Source organism: Dermacentor variabilis, chromosome 5, assembly GCF_050947875.1.
Source record: "Dermacentor variabilis isolate Ectoservices chromosome 5, ASM5094787v1, whole genome shotgun sequence".
NCBI lineage: Eukaryota > Metazoa > Arthropoda > Arachnida > Ixodida > Ixodidae > Dermacentor > Dermacentor variabilis.
This window is the reverse complement of record NC_134572.1, coordinates 112,015,363-112,030,007: the sequence shown is the minus strand read 5'-3', so window position 1 is coordinate 112,030,007 and position 14,645 is coordinate 112,015,363. Positions and strand designations below refer to the sequence as shown.

Sequence of the window (14,645 nt, the reverse complement as noted above, 5' to 3'; positions counted from 1 at the left end):
CGAACCGAACAGCACGCGCTGGGTACGCATGTGCTTTCAGTTTTGTTTTCTTGTTCTTGCAAGTTCTACCTGCACATCTTTCTTCCGTCACGCGTCGCAGCGTGCCTGTTTGTTTACAAACATGCAGCCGGGGTGTACTAATGTTGACACGTGCATCGCGATGCTCAAAAAGTGCACCACCTCTCTCGTTCGCCGGCACTGGCCAACGGAACGTATATACAGTGGTATGTACTGTATAGTACACACCGCTCGGCATCACTCCGGCTGCTCCGCATTTCTTTTTTTTTTTCTTGGGCTTTCTGCAGCGTGTTTCTGTACTAGGGTTTTTTGTGATGCTGACTGCGGAAGCGCTTGCCAAGAAATTTTGTGCCAAACATAAGCTCGTATAAGCAAGCACAAACGTCGAAGTTAGAATAAATTAAATTTATAGAGGGGGGGGGGGAGGGGCTCGTAATTAATTTTTACCCAACTGGGCTTCGTTAACGTGCGCCCAATCTCCTGTAAACAGGCGTTTTCGCGCTGCGCCCCCGTCACACCGAAGTGATGCGATTATGCTTCAGCACCTATATTGCGCAGTAGCTCGGGTAACTATACAATTCGTGGCATTCATGTTGGTCGCGTGTATGCCATTTAGAATATATACACTCTTACATGTGCAATAAGGGAACCAACATCACCCGCAAATCACGTGTTGTCACTGTCCCTGTCGTATACCATTGCAAGCCAACAAGAAGTGTTTAAGTACACGTGTTCTCGTCATGTACTTACACAGAACAAGTGTTGTTGCTTCGGTTTGACAGAGCAGTCGGCAATACGTCGTTTGCGAATGGTAAGGCCTATATATACTTGTTGACGTGAGTGACAGGCACCCTAGCATATCTATTTCTAAAAGCCGTCAATGCATTTGCCCATGGTGAGTGAACATCCGCTATCATACATGCCTTTGCAGAGAGATTTCGACAGACTGCCGAAACGGATGTACACGGACTTGATGTTGACAGGCGTCGCAACATGATTCATTCTTCACTTTGTGCAAGGATGAATGCTGCGCCGCTGTATTTCTTATGACATTGTTCGAGGGACTTGAGTTGTACATGACACTAAAGGTTAATTTCTGTCTGTCATTAAGAGAGAGAGAGAGAGAGTGAGAGAGAGAAGACAGGAAGGGCAGAGAGGTTAACCAGACGCACGTCCGGTTTGCTACCCTGCACTGGGGGAAGGGGGTGTATGGGGATGAATAGAGAGAGAGAGAGAGAATAGTTACGCGTCCAGTTGAAGGTTCGCACAGAGTCTACGCATGGTCGCCAAGACCTGTCAGCTTGAGGTAGTGCAACAACGCTTTCATGGCTTTCTGTGCTATCAACGAGTACGGCCAAGGTCCAAGTATCTTCATTGCGGAAAATGGTCTAGAGTCCAACTGGTTCAGTGCTGTCCGGAGAACTTCGCGCTCGACGTCGTATTGGGGAGCAGATACATAGGATGTGTTCGATCGTTTCTGTGGTTCCGCAAGAGTCGCACATGGGCGTGTCCCCCATTCCAATGCGGAACGAGTAGGCATTCGGTAAATGCCACCCCGAGTCAGTGGCGGCACAATACTGTCGCCTCAGAGTGGCAAATTCTTGATGGCACTTGTAGCTTTAAGGATGGATCCAGCCTATGAAGATGACACTGCGGGAGGTTGGGAGAAGACCAGTATTTGTGTCATTCATTTTGGGAGAGCTATATATAGCTGAGCAGAGAGCTTCCCGTCGGTTGTGCATAAGCTTCGTATTACTTCGCATAGATCGTCGTCGGCTTTGCCTGCATGCGCAACAAATTCTTCGCTCTGCACTGTTTCGAAGCTGTATGCGGCGCGCAATTGCGCAAAGCGTCTTCGCGCAACTGGCTCAGCCAATCGTACGAGAACAACACCGCGCGCAAATCCACCATATAGCGGCTTTACAACGCGCCCTTTGTCAGCCTGTATCGCGGAAATTTGCGGCAGCGCGCGTTAACTGTAAATTTTCGCTTTTCGCGTGCTCGATTGTTTGCACGTAAATACCTGAGCGAGTCAAGTGACCTGCGAGCGCGACACTTGGTTCGGACTGTCACGTGCATGTATGCAAACGCGAAGGCGCATATCTGCAAAGCTGGCCGCCCTTGCACACGCTTCGCTTGCCGCTTCGATCGAAAGGTGTGGAAATTGCCAGAAAAAAAAAAGAAATGGAAAAGAAAAAGCTGAATAACACAGCATGGCCCCCCATCGGATCACGGCAGTCATGCAGAGTATCGTCTCAGCCTCTGCGGCGTCACTTATTTTTTTTTACCCCTCCCCCTCCCAAGCACATGCACACACACACACACATGCACACACACACACACATACACACACTCCTGTCGTATAGATCAAGAAAAGTGAGTTCATCTTTCTCGAGCGATTGTCCCCACAGCTGTCTTTTCGACGAGTTCGTAGTCAAATTCAGGCTCTCGTAAAGGTCATCAATAACGCTCGCGCGGCCAATTGAAACCTCATAGTATGCATTGTCTCGGGCCACGGGCGCACACCGTGGTTTTGGACACCGGTATACGGTTGTATGGAAAAAAAGCGTGAATGCATAAAGCATCATTGCACTGAGTATACGCGCGTGCAACTGTAGGGCGAAGCCAGAAAAAGAAAAAAAAAAGAATGGGGGGGAGGTGTTTTTATAGCGAAACGAAGAGCGACAAGACCTGTATACGATCAACGGCGGTGCGACGTCCAGGCGCCGTCGCCGCTGCACGCTATGTACGCTTTGCAGAGAGACAATCATCAATTTCAATATACGAAGCAGTTGTCGCACGTCATTCGCGTACGCATATATAGGACATCGCTCACGGACAGCCCGGACATGTGTCGCCCGTCCAAGAATGCATTGTCCTCGTGTGCACAAAGAAGACGCAGTGGACGCGACAAATATGGGTGCAAGTACACGCAAACCCCGTTGCTGCTCACGTTTCCGAGTTCACATAACGAAATAAATAAATAAATAAATAAATAAATAAATAAATAAATAAATAAATAAATAAATAAATAAATAAATTGAAAGCGGCAGTTTTGTATAATTATGAAGAACAAGACTCTTGCAACCGTGTCGCATATTCATTATTGCTTCACTTGATGTTTTATCTTTCCCTCTCCTCTTGTTCCCTGTTCAGTGCGAACAAATGCATGCCCGAAATGCAGACATACTTCGTCGAGCAGGGATATGGTCACGTATGGGAATCGAAGACAGGTCCGTACTTCTACATGCACATACACGATTGCGTAAATGTTGCGAATGCTTTTGAGATGCAGCTTCAAGCCAAGAGTCCCAGAACTATCAGCGGGTCATAAGATCGATTCAACGGCAAACTTCATTTAGCCACACACAGTGTAAGCCTGCGCATATGTCAGACTCGGAGAAAAATGCTAGCCTTACATCCCGTATCGCAACGTGAACGAATGGCACACTTGCTTCAAATTAATCGTTTTTCTAGCGCATACATGTGCATCATTTATTATTTGATTTTGTTCTGCGTCCATGTCCCATCGCGTAATGAACTGAAGGAAGGGAAAAAGAAAAAGCCTGCTATTGATTTTTACTATATTTCTGTTTGGTTTCCTTTGGCGCGTCGGTGGCACTTACGCGCATGTAGCTATTTATTGCTGGTCGTCGAGTAAATCGAGGAGGCAGAATAAGGGGCGAGCAAACTTCGTCCATGCAACCTCCCATTTCGGTTTCGTTCTGCTGGCTATATAGTTAACGTTATTCGTCGCGCGGCTTGACGTTGCCTCAAAATGCATACATGCAATGTAGTGCCATTAGTTCTGTTTTACCTTTACCTTAAACAAAACTGCGCTTCACGTGCGTGCATATTTTTCTGTCTGCTTCAGTTAAATGTGCAAGGGAGATTTCGCTTTGTTGATATGGATATATAGGCGCAGAAATGCAGTGTGTCGTAGCTGCATGCGTTACACACTCGGCGTAGATGCGTATCTTTCGGCAAAAAAATCAGCATCAGCGACATGTATATAAGGCGTATGGCACGTATTGACTTTTAGGTGAAGTCAGTCTTGAAATAGGCATTAATATAGGGTTGGAGAAGCACGCCTGACTCAACTGCAGGGGATATATACTGTGAACTCAACAGCTTTATTTCGAACATCACGATAAAGCAGCGCTTCAGAACGATGTTGTTATTGTCCTTACAGCCCATGGTGCTTATAGCCACGGTGACGTATTGGCTAAGAATCGGATGATTAACGTACAAAAGATGAGAAGCGGGCTTGTACAACGGTCAGGTGGTTGTCAGACAGACGTATAAAGCTTATAAAACAAGAATTACTAAGTGTGAGGCATAGATTTATACCGGTGCTTTGTCCATGCACTGCTCCACGTGTATACGTGTATATATATATATATATATATATATATATATATTCATTCATGCCATTAGGTTTCTCAACAGCGCAGCTGCTAACCTTTTACCGGCTAAGTGCGATGGTAAAGTCTGCAGAATTTCTTCATTAACTTAAATATTAAAACTTGAATCACTTAAAGATAAAGTTCACATAAGCGCCATCAAACATTTAACCACGTTCTCGCAGTCTTTCCAATCCGATGCAGTCGCATCGTTCGTCGTTATTATTTTAACCCCTCTGAAGTCAAGACACCATCCTAGACCATCTGAGAGACATCAAACGATTAAAGGAAAAATGTGCTGAATTACTGATCCAGACCGGAATGGCGCCTTGAACCTCTTTGACCGACAAAGCCGTGAACTCAGTTAGGAACAGAGTACACACTATAAAAGAATTCACAGCCTTAATTGTGTTAAAGGTTGTAAATGTGTCTATAAGTCACACCCTTGGGGTGTCATGCAGTTATTAAATCACACCCTAAGGGTGTGAGTCACATATAAATTTACGCGCTTTTTGCACATTTAAGGGCGTCAATTATGTTACAGTGCATGCGCCACATATAGAAGGAATTAATTGTGCTCGCGGAGCGTTGCGGGAGCGTGCGTGTCGAAATACAAGGTAAGGAAACAGAGATGGCGACGAATAGCTAAAGTAACAAGTTGGCCACACCACATACGCAGTATAATTAATGTTTTGTGGATAAGTTCACAGAGAAGCTGTTAATTAAGGGGACTTACACGACAATTTTTCTTGCTACAACGGTATCAAATGTCAATCAAGGAACACCCAGCAAGGCAACCTGCGTCGGGTTCCATTTTTTCTTTTTTGCGCTGCCGTAATTCTCAATAATTATACAATAAAAGTTAACTCAGTTGAAATTTAATGTTTTTTCAAAAGATTGACATCAGTGTATTCAGTGTAAGATATGGGAGATACGGGAGATTCCTACAACCACGCTCTATATATACACAGAATGCAGATTCCTTGAACACTAAGCAGCGTTAATTTCACTTATATTCCTCGCTCTAGTGTGCTTCATTAATATTATTTCTACTACAGGTAATTAAACATTTTATTGGGCGACTACTGCACGATGTATGGCGCCCAATGTTATGTGGAATGTGTTGATGTAAAGATAACTTATTTAGAACGCTGTCTCTGAGAAATCCCTGTCTTCACTGAAACACGTTGTGTTGCAACCCACGGCTAAGGTGCTCGGTAAATTTGGCCGTTCATAGAATATGTCTTGATACGATCAGAAGTGAACATCACCGAGTAACATTTACTTTCTTGCATTTTTTTGTGTGTGTTTAGTTCTTCACGCGGGTTTATATATTAACGCATGACACTGGGATATCTGGCTATTTGGTGGCTAGATCTTCCCAGATTTTCGTCGTCTATTGAACTGTAAATTACAGGTCGCTTAAGCCTACGCAGCGGGCTATACCATTTTTTGTTCATTTCATGTTTTTTGTGCCCGAAGTGAAGCGGAAATGCGTGCGTTGCTGTCAACCACGATGACACATTCTACAACATGTGTAGGAATTCTTCCTTTCTTGCTTTAAGTCGCATTTAACTCCGTCACACGAAACTAAATGATGTGTTTTCCAAACCCGTTGGCAATTAAATATGTAGTATGTATGCAAGAGATGAACTTTATAAGAAAACATTAAAACATGGGGCAGGTCAAGTCCGTATAAAATTGATAATTAATCTCATAATATAGTAGCCTGCGCCGTACAATGTTAAGAGTGGAGGGGTACAAATTTAATTGTAAGTTACCCGAGAACGATTCAAACCCTATTTTATTCAGCTTCGACTCGTTTCATGCCTCCTATTTTTTGCCCCAGAAAACTATTGTATCAGTCTTAGCGTTGATTTACACGCACAGCACCTAGCGCATGCAAGGTCATATAGCCGAAGCAGCTGCGCTTGTATCGAAAATGTCATACTTAAGCATATATAAGCAGTATGCTTTAACAACACAAGCGTAGCGTTTGTTCGAGCCTGACTTGCCTTTATTTAAGCCAATGTTACCTCTGTAAGCTCTCTTATATAGGAAACTAAGACGAAGCCACGGCAATGCGTATAAATGGTGCACTAATTTTGAATCGCGTTTTGTGTATTGCATGTAAAATGCGTGCTATTTCTGACGCTTACGAACTTGTGTCATGACGCGCTGAAGTTACCCCTATGAAACTAAGAGCATGAGGCCGAAAAGTGAGCTCTATGCCTTTCTCTTTTACTCTCCTGGTCTCGCATCCAGAAAACATTCTGATGAAAGAAGTGCTTCTTAATTCCTGCTTTTACGCAACTTCTGGTTCATAGCAGATGTCGGTCAACTGTGTTGTTGCACAAACTATAATGGCGAAGGCATGCTGCCCAATGGTGAACAGCTCTATACGAACGAAAACTTTGTATATATATTGTTGTGGCGACAGTACTGCAGTGACCTCTACCACTCGATATCACCACTGCGAGTGAAACGCTATGTACGCGCGCGCAGAGAAGGTGGCTCTAAATATTCATGACCTCATGTAGGAATGCGAATGACTCAGTGCATTCCGGTAAATGTACCGGCCTAAGCAGGTGGCGCAGTGTGGTGGCTGCGTCCGACAACGGGCATAACGTCAAAGGAACGCCTAACTTACTGTGGAGCTTCGTGCGTGAAGCTTCCATATAGTGAACCAAGCTTATCGTCCTTCCCCTTGTCCGCTTCCCCAAAAAGCCTTTAGAGTCATTGTTTCTATATGTTATTCTCTTGGTCTCTCTCTCTCTCTCTCTCTCTCTTCGTGAATTACGCCCCTGGTTATTCTACATATACACATCTGTGCTTTCTGTCACTCGGCGTGACCTTCACAAACTTCTGTTCAGTTCGCATTGGAATGGACGACAGCCTTGCATGCGGCAACTGCGGCCGCAAGGAGATTCATCTTTTTTGGAAATGCCCTCACTACAGTGCGCTTATATGGAACAGATCTCTCAACCACATGAGATGGCTTGGACAATCGTCCTTTGCCTGAAGCCTGAGAATCCTCGCACACTGATCCAGACTATCTCCAGCTCAGAAAGCGTTGAACTCCCTCTCTCTCTCTCCTGCTCCTCCTCATCTGCACCTTGACATTAGTTTTTCTATCTTTCGTGCGGTGTTTTCATGGGACAGCTACTTTGGCTCGCCACGGATGCATGTGACAGAGAACCAAAATGTACCTTTATGGTTTTGATTCGTCTTACAGTAAAGCTGTTAGCTTCTATTTGGTTGGGATTTTTCGTGGCGTGAGAGAGAGAGAGAGAGAGAGAGAGAGAGAGAGAGAGAGAGAGAGAGAGAGAGAGAGAGAGAGAGAGCAAGGACAGGAAAGGAAGGGAGGTCAACCAGAAGAGCATACGGTTTGCTACCCTACACTGGGGGTGGGGGAAAGGGGAATAGAAAGAGGAAAAAGGGAGAGAGTGAGCACTGAGTGCGTGTGGGCGGGACACTAAGCACAGGGACACTATATAAACGGTCTCTTAAGCCGGTGCACTTCAAGTATTGCACTAATGCACGATTCGCTTTTCCTGCCAGTGACGGGTGTGGCCACGGTCCGAATATCTTTGACTCGGTGAACGGTCTTAAGTCCAGTCGGTGTAAAGTTCCCCGCAGAGAGAGGCGTTGTACATCGTAGCGGGGGCAGGTACACAATAGGTGCTCCCATGGTCTCCTCGCCCCCACAGAAATCGCACATCGGGCTCTCGGCGATTCCCAAACGATAGGAGTATGAGTTAGTGAACGCTACTCCCAGCCACAAGCGGTACAGAAAGGTTGCTTCGCCGCGGGAAAGACTACATGGCAGTTGTAGCCGTAGCGTGGGGTCCCGTTTATATAATCGGCAAGTGAAGGCACTTGAACTCCAGAGATCTTGCGACTTTTTGCGTGCATGTAGGCGAAATTCCCTGGCAGCGTCCGACCTCGCCAAAGGTATATGGCGTGCTCACCAAAAAACACGGCAGCTGGAAATGTGGTTTGTGTTTGAGTTTCCGCGTAACATAATTATGTTTTCTCGGACACTCGAATTGCAATCCGATGCTCTAATGTCTGCAGGTTGTGTGCAACTTGCACTTTGCGAATTTTATGACGCATTTTATTTTGACGAATTCACTTACTTCAATAACGCACTTGCGCTGGACGGAGGGCCTACAAGAATGAGAATGTATGCTGTGCTATCGATACCGCCACCTAACTGCCGCGGCCATTCAGACAGACATCAAACGGCAGCTGTAAAGGGCCTTTCGTTTTCCGCGTAACAGATTTATATTTTCTCGTATATTCGAATAACAATCCGAGACTATCATGTCTTAAGCGTGTGTGCAAGTCGAACTTTACGCATTTTCTGACGCAATTCACTTTTAAACATTAATTTACTTCAATAAGGCCCTTGTGCTTGGCGGACGGCTCAGGAGAATGAGGCTGTGTACTGTGCTTCCGCACGCCCTCCCAGGTCGCTCCTGCCAGCTCCCTCACAGCAGACGTGGGAGGAGCTGCTCATAACGCCGGATCAAAAACTACAAAAAGCCCTCGTTGCCTGGGCCGGGGCCGCTCCTCGTGAGGGGCCATCCTAGGACTCGGGCCTGCCAGATCATAACTGAGCAGAATCTCAAAGAACTTGTTACCACCACCACCTTCCGCACACGTGTGCGCGCGCGCGACGTACGTTGCTTGTGGTGGTGGTGCTTGTGCATTGTCGTCAAACGTCAATTGGGGTGCATAGTGGTACTTGTCTAACGTCCACACCGCAGCTTCGCTGCGCTCCCACTTTCCCAGTGTGGAATGGAGACGGATTTCTTTATGCAGATGCACTATATCTCGGTATGTTACGACGTACGTTTCAGTGTTTGTTGAATGCGGGCGATGATGGTTTTAGTGTCAACGTATATTAATTGAGAATTATTGGGTATATCAGCACGTATATTCATACGTGCTGATGATCTAAGAATGTTTGATGCAAGAAGCCGACTGCTTCGTTCCCCCGTCCATCTGAACAGCGTAAGTTTCAAACCAATAAGGGGCCAGTGACACGTGATCAACAGTAATTTAAGTACGCTCTTCAGGAGCAGATAGCGCAGCATAGTCGGTGTGACATGGGCATGCGAGAGCCGACGCTTCAAGGTTGCTCTGCGCCCTTCGCACCGCTGGTGCTGAAGTAATATAGCGTTTTTAACGCTTGCAGAGACAAGCACACACGTTACCGTGTATGTACCATTAATAAACATGTCCACTGCATGATAATGGCTGTGGAAACAAAATACAGTGTACTACGCAGCACGCAAAATTCGTGCTAGCCGAAATAGAAAGACAATTTTCAGATGAGTCAAAACATTCAAGTAAAAGAGATACGCATATTGGTTTTAGCGAAGTTCCCGAAGCATGATACCCCCAAAAATTCCAGCTGTCTTTTGGTTTCGTAAGTATAGGACTTGAGCCATCGAAATTTAATTAATTAAGCTCACAGTTGCAAACAGTGTTAGGGCATTCAATCTGAGTTAATGGTGTCCGGAAAAAGAAGCAGTGTGCGGATTTTTTCTATGCTCTTTGGGTAAATGGGTTTTATTTTGCTCTTTGTATATATATATATATATATATATGTTTGTATTTGCAAGCGTACAAGCGGTGCGAGATGTGCAGGTCGACTTCAAAGCATCGGCACTCGTATGGCCATTTCACACCAGTATGCAGCGTTAACGACCTGCCGGCACTGGACGCAAAGACGCGTGGACGTTTTCCAGACGCTCCCAGAAGAAACCCGTTCTTGCCTTGCGGGCGCTCTCCCAACTCAGGTCGAGAGAGAATTTCCGGCATATCGTCCTCCTCACCCTTGCGCCCAGAACAAAGGCACGGGCGGGGTCCAATTAGAGCGAGGCTCCGCCCACAGGGCGAACTCGATCCTGATTGGTCGAGACGCTCTTCGGAGGCACCGTTAAGATGGCCTGCTAGACTGCGCGTGGGAGTGCGTCTCAGCGCGTCTTCAACTCGGATAAGGCAGGCAATCGAGGCGGGAGTTTTGAAGGGAGAGGAGGCCTGATTCGTGGATGGCCTTCGGTGCGTCGGTGCATCTTGGTCAGCCAATGCAATCTGTCGATATAAGCTGCCTGTCGCCTTCGTTTCACGTTATTTTGTTTGCTTTCCCGATTGCTATTCATGGGCTTCATCGCTTTGAGCACAGATTGAAAGACAAGAGGCGCTTCTCTTGAATTCAGAGGTGGGTGTGTTAAAAGACAAGGAAGATTCACGGTAATGACAATCCCTTGACGCTATTACGCAGCGGGCGCCAAAATGCAAAAAAAAAAGAAAAGAAAAAGAAGAAAGTGATACGTGTATGCATCATCCTTTCTTTTATTCTTTTTGCTGCATGCATGCAGAGTATTAAACATGGGAAGATAACGAATTCCAGCCTCTTCTCGAACAGCGTATCGTCCACTTTTTTACAATTCATGCACGCTAGACGCCATAGCCAAAGGAAAGAAACAGAAAACAAAAACGATGCGGCTTTTCAACACCAGTGTAAGAATTCGCAAGTGCGATAATGTAGATTTGCATTCGCGATACCTATGTGGTACACATTCATCTTCCCAGAAAGCCGAAACGCTAGTGAATGTGGTATATTTAGTTCAATATAGTCCCAACCATATGGCAGACATAAAAAAAAACAAGAAAAACAAACAAAAGAGGGATGTTTTTTGAACGTTTCGTTTTCACGTGATCTATACAAGCGTAGAGTACCTGGAATTATCAGAGCATGAAGGCAAGCTCTGGTTGACGCCTCCCCCCCCCCCCCCAATAGTCATAGAATGCTCATGTGCCATAGAAACGGATATCTGTGGTCTGCGTGGTGTTCAGGTACCATTTTGGCATGAGCTGTCGTTCCTACCCGAAATGTAGCTCTTCAACGACTACTAGCGACCCTAAGTAGTTTAACAAAAGATGGAGCTAAATTAAAACGTGTATGGCAAGTTTGCAGCTGTTTTGCCAACTTGCCGCGGATTTCCATCGCCAATCAGTGTGCCATGCACCATCGTTTCGGTTACCCTCGATGAATTAGGTCATTTGCTCTTGCATTGCACTCTTGAAAAATTTTACTGGCGCCAACGTAAATGGCTGCCAAACATGTTATCACCCAAGCATATGTGCCCAGGAGGTAACACGTAATCTTCTTTTCTTTTTTTTCTGAAATAAAACCAATTACTGCTTGCCGGCTTAGCAAATGTCTCGCTTTTGCCAGTAAAATAAATAATGATCACACGTCAGCGCACGACAGATGCAGGAAACGGGAGGGCCTTTAGCGGGGGAGGCAGCCCGTGAGAAAGGGTGAGTGAAAGGCGTTGACTCACCCGCGCTTCGCTCAAGCCGCCGGCGTCGAGTCGACGTAGGGTGACGCGTCGTGACGCAGATGCCAAAACCGCCGACGGGGACTACTAGCAGCAACCGCCAGCCGGCGTCGCGTCGACGAGCCTGCTGCCTTCCTTCGCTCGCTGGCGCCGAAAAAGCGGTGAGCGCGGGCGAGCGCGCGCGCGTCTGGTCAAAAAGGCGAGCACGCTGGCGACTGGCCGCGCCAAAAGGTGCGCTGCGCGGGAGCGCGCCTGATCACGCTTACGCCAGTCGCGCCCATTGGCCCCCCATGCGCCAATGCGCGCGCGCGTATCGGCGCTGGCCGTGGGCGGGGCTTGACCCGGGGGAGGAGCGTGACCGAGCGCGCTCGCTCGCGCCGCGCTCTTTTCTTGTTTTCTCTTTTCCCGCGCGGCTTTCGGCTGTGGAAGACGACGCTCGCGACCCAGGAACCGCGCCGACGCGCGGCGAGAACGCGCGCGCGCGCTTGCGGCGGACGCGCTCGCCGGCGTCGGCGGCTCCGCGCGCCTCCTCCTCCTCTCCCGCACCGCCGTCGCGCGCGCATTCACGCCGCCCTCCTTTCCCGAGCGCAACTTGCGCGCACCGCACCCGCGCCATGAGCGCGCGCGCGAGTTGGAGCGCTCCGGAGCGCGCAAGGGTGCGTCCCTTTCCCCGTTGGCGTTTTTCACCTTCCTCCTCTGTCCACGTTTTCCCGCTCCTTCCACCCCCACGTCCGTCTTGCGTGCCTTTATTACACGCATTTTTTTCCCCCTCAGTGAAGTGAAGAACGGGAAAGGCGCTGCCGCGCGGTCCCCAGGTTTCGTGATGCTGACAGAGTGGCGAGAAATACACTCCCGGCGCGTTTTCCCAGGGTATCGATCCTCGGAGCCCCTCTGGCTGTCAAAGATGTTTGTTTGCGGCCTCTGTTCATTCTTTTCGAGCACTGTTTTCTCTTTCTTTCCGTGACTGGCTGGCGCTACCGTCTAACGGACCTGTCTGCTGCCCGAACGACCATTGGAGAGCGATTGATGTCGTCAATAAAGAGGAGGATAGCAGCTTTCTTCAGTGTTAACTAGAAAGCATGCCAATAAGCTTGTCACTCAAACTTGACTTCTAGCATTAACTTCCAGCAACTGCTACGTAGTTATGTCTTATTTTTATTTTTTAATTATCGTTTCTGTCGTGTTTGCCGACCGGCCCGACTGCAGGTGTTTGGCATTTTACCGTAAGGTAAGCTAAGAAGGAATGTTAGAGCATCCCGTGAGAAACTTGTCTTGGTGGGTCGGACGACTTCTATTACCATGTAATTGTGTGATTTTGGTATGCTCTTTCGCGTTTTGCAGATGCAAATATGAATCTCAGATATGCCGGATCGTCAGCATCGCCAGAGGTGCAGCTGGAATGCATGGCCGCAACGATTGAGTTTCGCTAAATAATTCCTCTCGTCGTCTTACATTGCGAGTTAGCCCGATTGCCTGTTGCTCTGGTGCACATTGCTCCAGAAAGGCTCATTTCTTATTGCTAAGATTGTGCTAACAATCTGCTTTCTTGTAATCAAGAAAATGAAGTAAATCCAAATTCGATAGCAGCTGTAGTTTCGCTTGCTTAGCTCGAGACCTCATGCTACAGACCCTATCAAACTTTCCTACAACACGCAAAGGATGGACTGTCCTATCCGATGTAGTAATGGCCAGGGCTACAGAAAGCATTTGGACTTTGGCATCCCTGTGCCGATCAATTCCAAGGTAACAAAAATATTGATTGGGCGGTCGACAAGCTGACACGTTATCGTCCAGAAACAAGCGTGTGCCATACGCGCGCCGCCTAATCCGTGGCCGCACGCGCACACTTATCGCTCGCCACTTCCCATTGGCTAATCTCGGCTCGTCGTCCACGCCCAAAAGATCCTCGGCGTCAAGCCGTGGAGAGTAATAGGCTTCTACGCTCACGCGCCCGAGCCGTCTCCAATATAGCGCCGTCGCGCGTGCAAGTGAGCCCACGATCCATCCATCGAGGAGACAGCGGCTCTAGCGCGCCGTGTATATATACATGTATATATAAATGCACAGTCGAGCGAGCAATCGCCTGATCGAACCGAGCCGCACTGGCGCGTGGTCTTCTTGATAGCGAAGGGAGCGACGCCGCGTATACGTGGCGTTGTCCCATCGCGTGCACTTCGCCGATCGAGACGATGAGAAGACTCGCCTCGGATTGCCCGAACGATTGGTCGGGAGTGCGCGCGCGCCCGCTGATCTCTATACACGACGGCATATACCGCGTGTCCCCCTCACCCCCGGCGTGTCAAGCACGCCAATCGAGAGCCCCGGGGACAACAGCAGATGGAGCCAAGGGCGCCGCGATATACCGCGCGCGGTTCGATCGCCGTCGCCGCGTCGCTGCAGCCATGGAGCACTCACGCACACGGAGACTACGAGCGCGCGAGCGAGCGATGGATTCGCGGCGATGGATGAGCCCCCATCCATCACGCGGGCCGCGCCGCGACGCCGCTGCTCAGCCGGGGTCCTCTCTCCTTCTCTCTCCGACCGCGTGCGGTTATTATTATCGCGCCCCCTTCTCTCGTTGCGCTTGCTGCGGCCTGCCTGCCTGTCCTTCACTTGTTTTAGCCGCGCGGACGGGCTTCTTTCATTTCTTTTCAACCCTCGATATGGCAAGCAAGGCTTCCGCGTGTATACTATATGCACGCCGAAGAGCGCGAGACCTTCCCTGCGCGAGCGCGATTGCACCGGGAAACGCCTGTCGAAAGCACGTCTTCTTCTTTTTTCTTCTTTCTTTCGATCCGTCTCGTCGTCGTCGTCGTTGCCTCCCGCGTCGTCATTGCTCGGAGTTATCATCGAGCGACGCGGCTGA

At 48.2% G+C, this 14,645-nt stretch overlaps 1 protein-coding gene across 1 annotated transcript in view; it reads right to left on the bottom strand.

Annotated features, from left to right (window-relative positions):
- LOC142583058 (paired box protein Pax-6-like) overlaps positions 1-11,992 on the bottom strand; it is a 218,037-nt gene extending 206,045 nt beyond the window's left edge. Inside the window, exon 1 of the mRNA XM_075693333.1 lies at positions 11,783-11,992. The gene's annotated coding sequence lies outside the window, so the exon portion shown is untranslated. The remainder of the gene's footprint in view (positions 1-11,782) is intronic.
- Between the last annotated feature and the right edge of the window lie 2,653 nt (positions 11,993-14,645).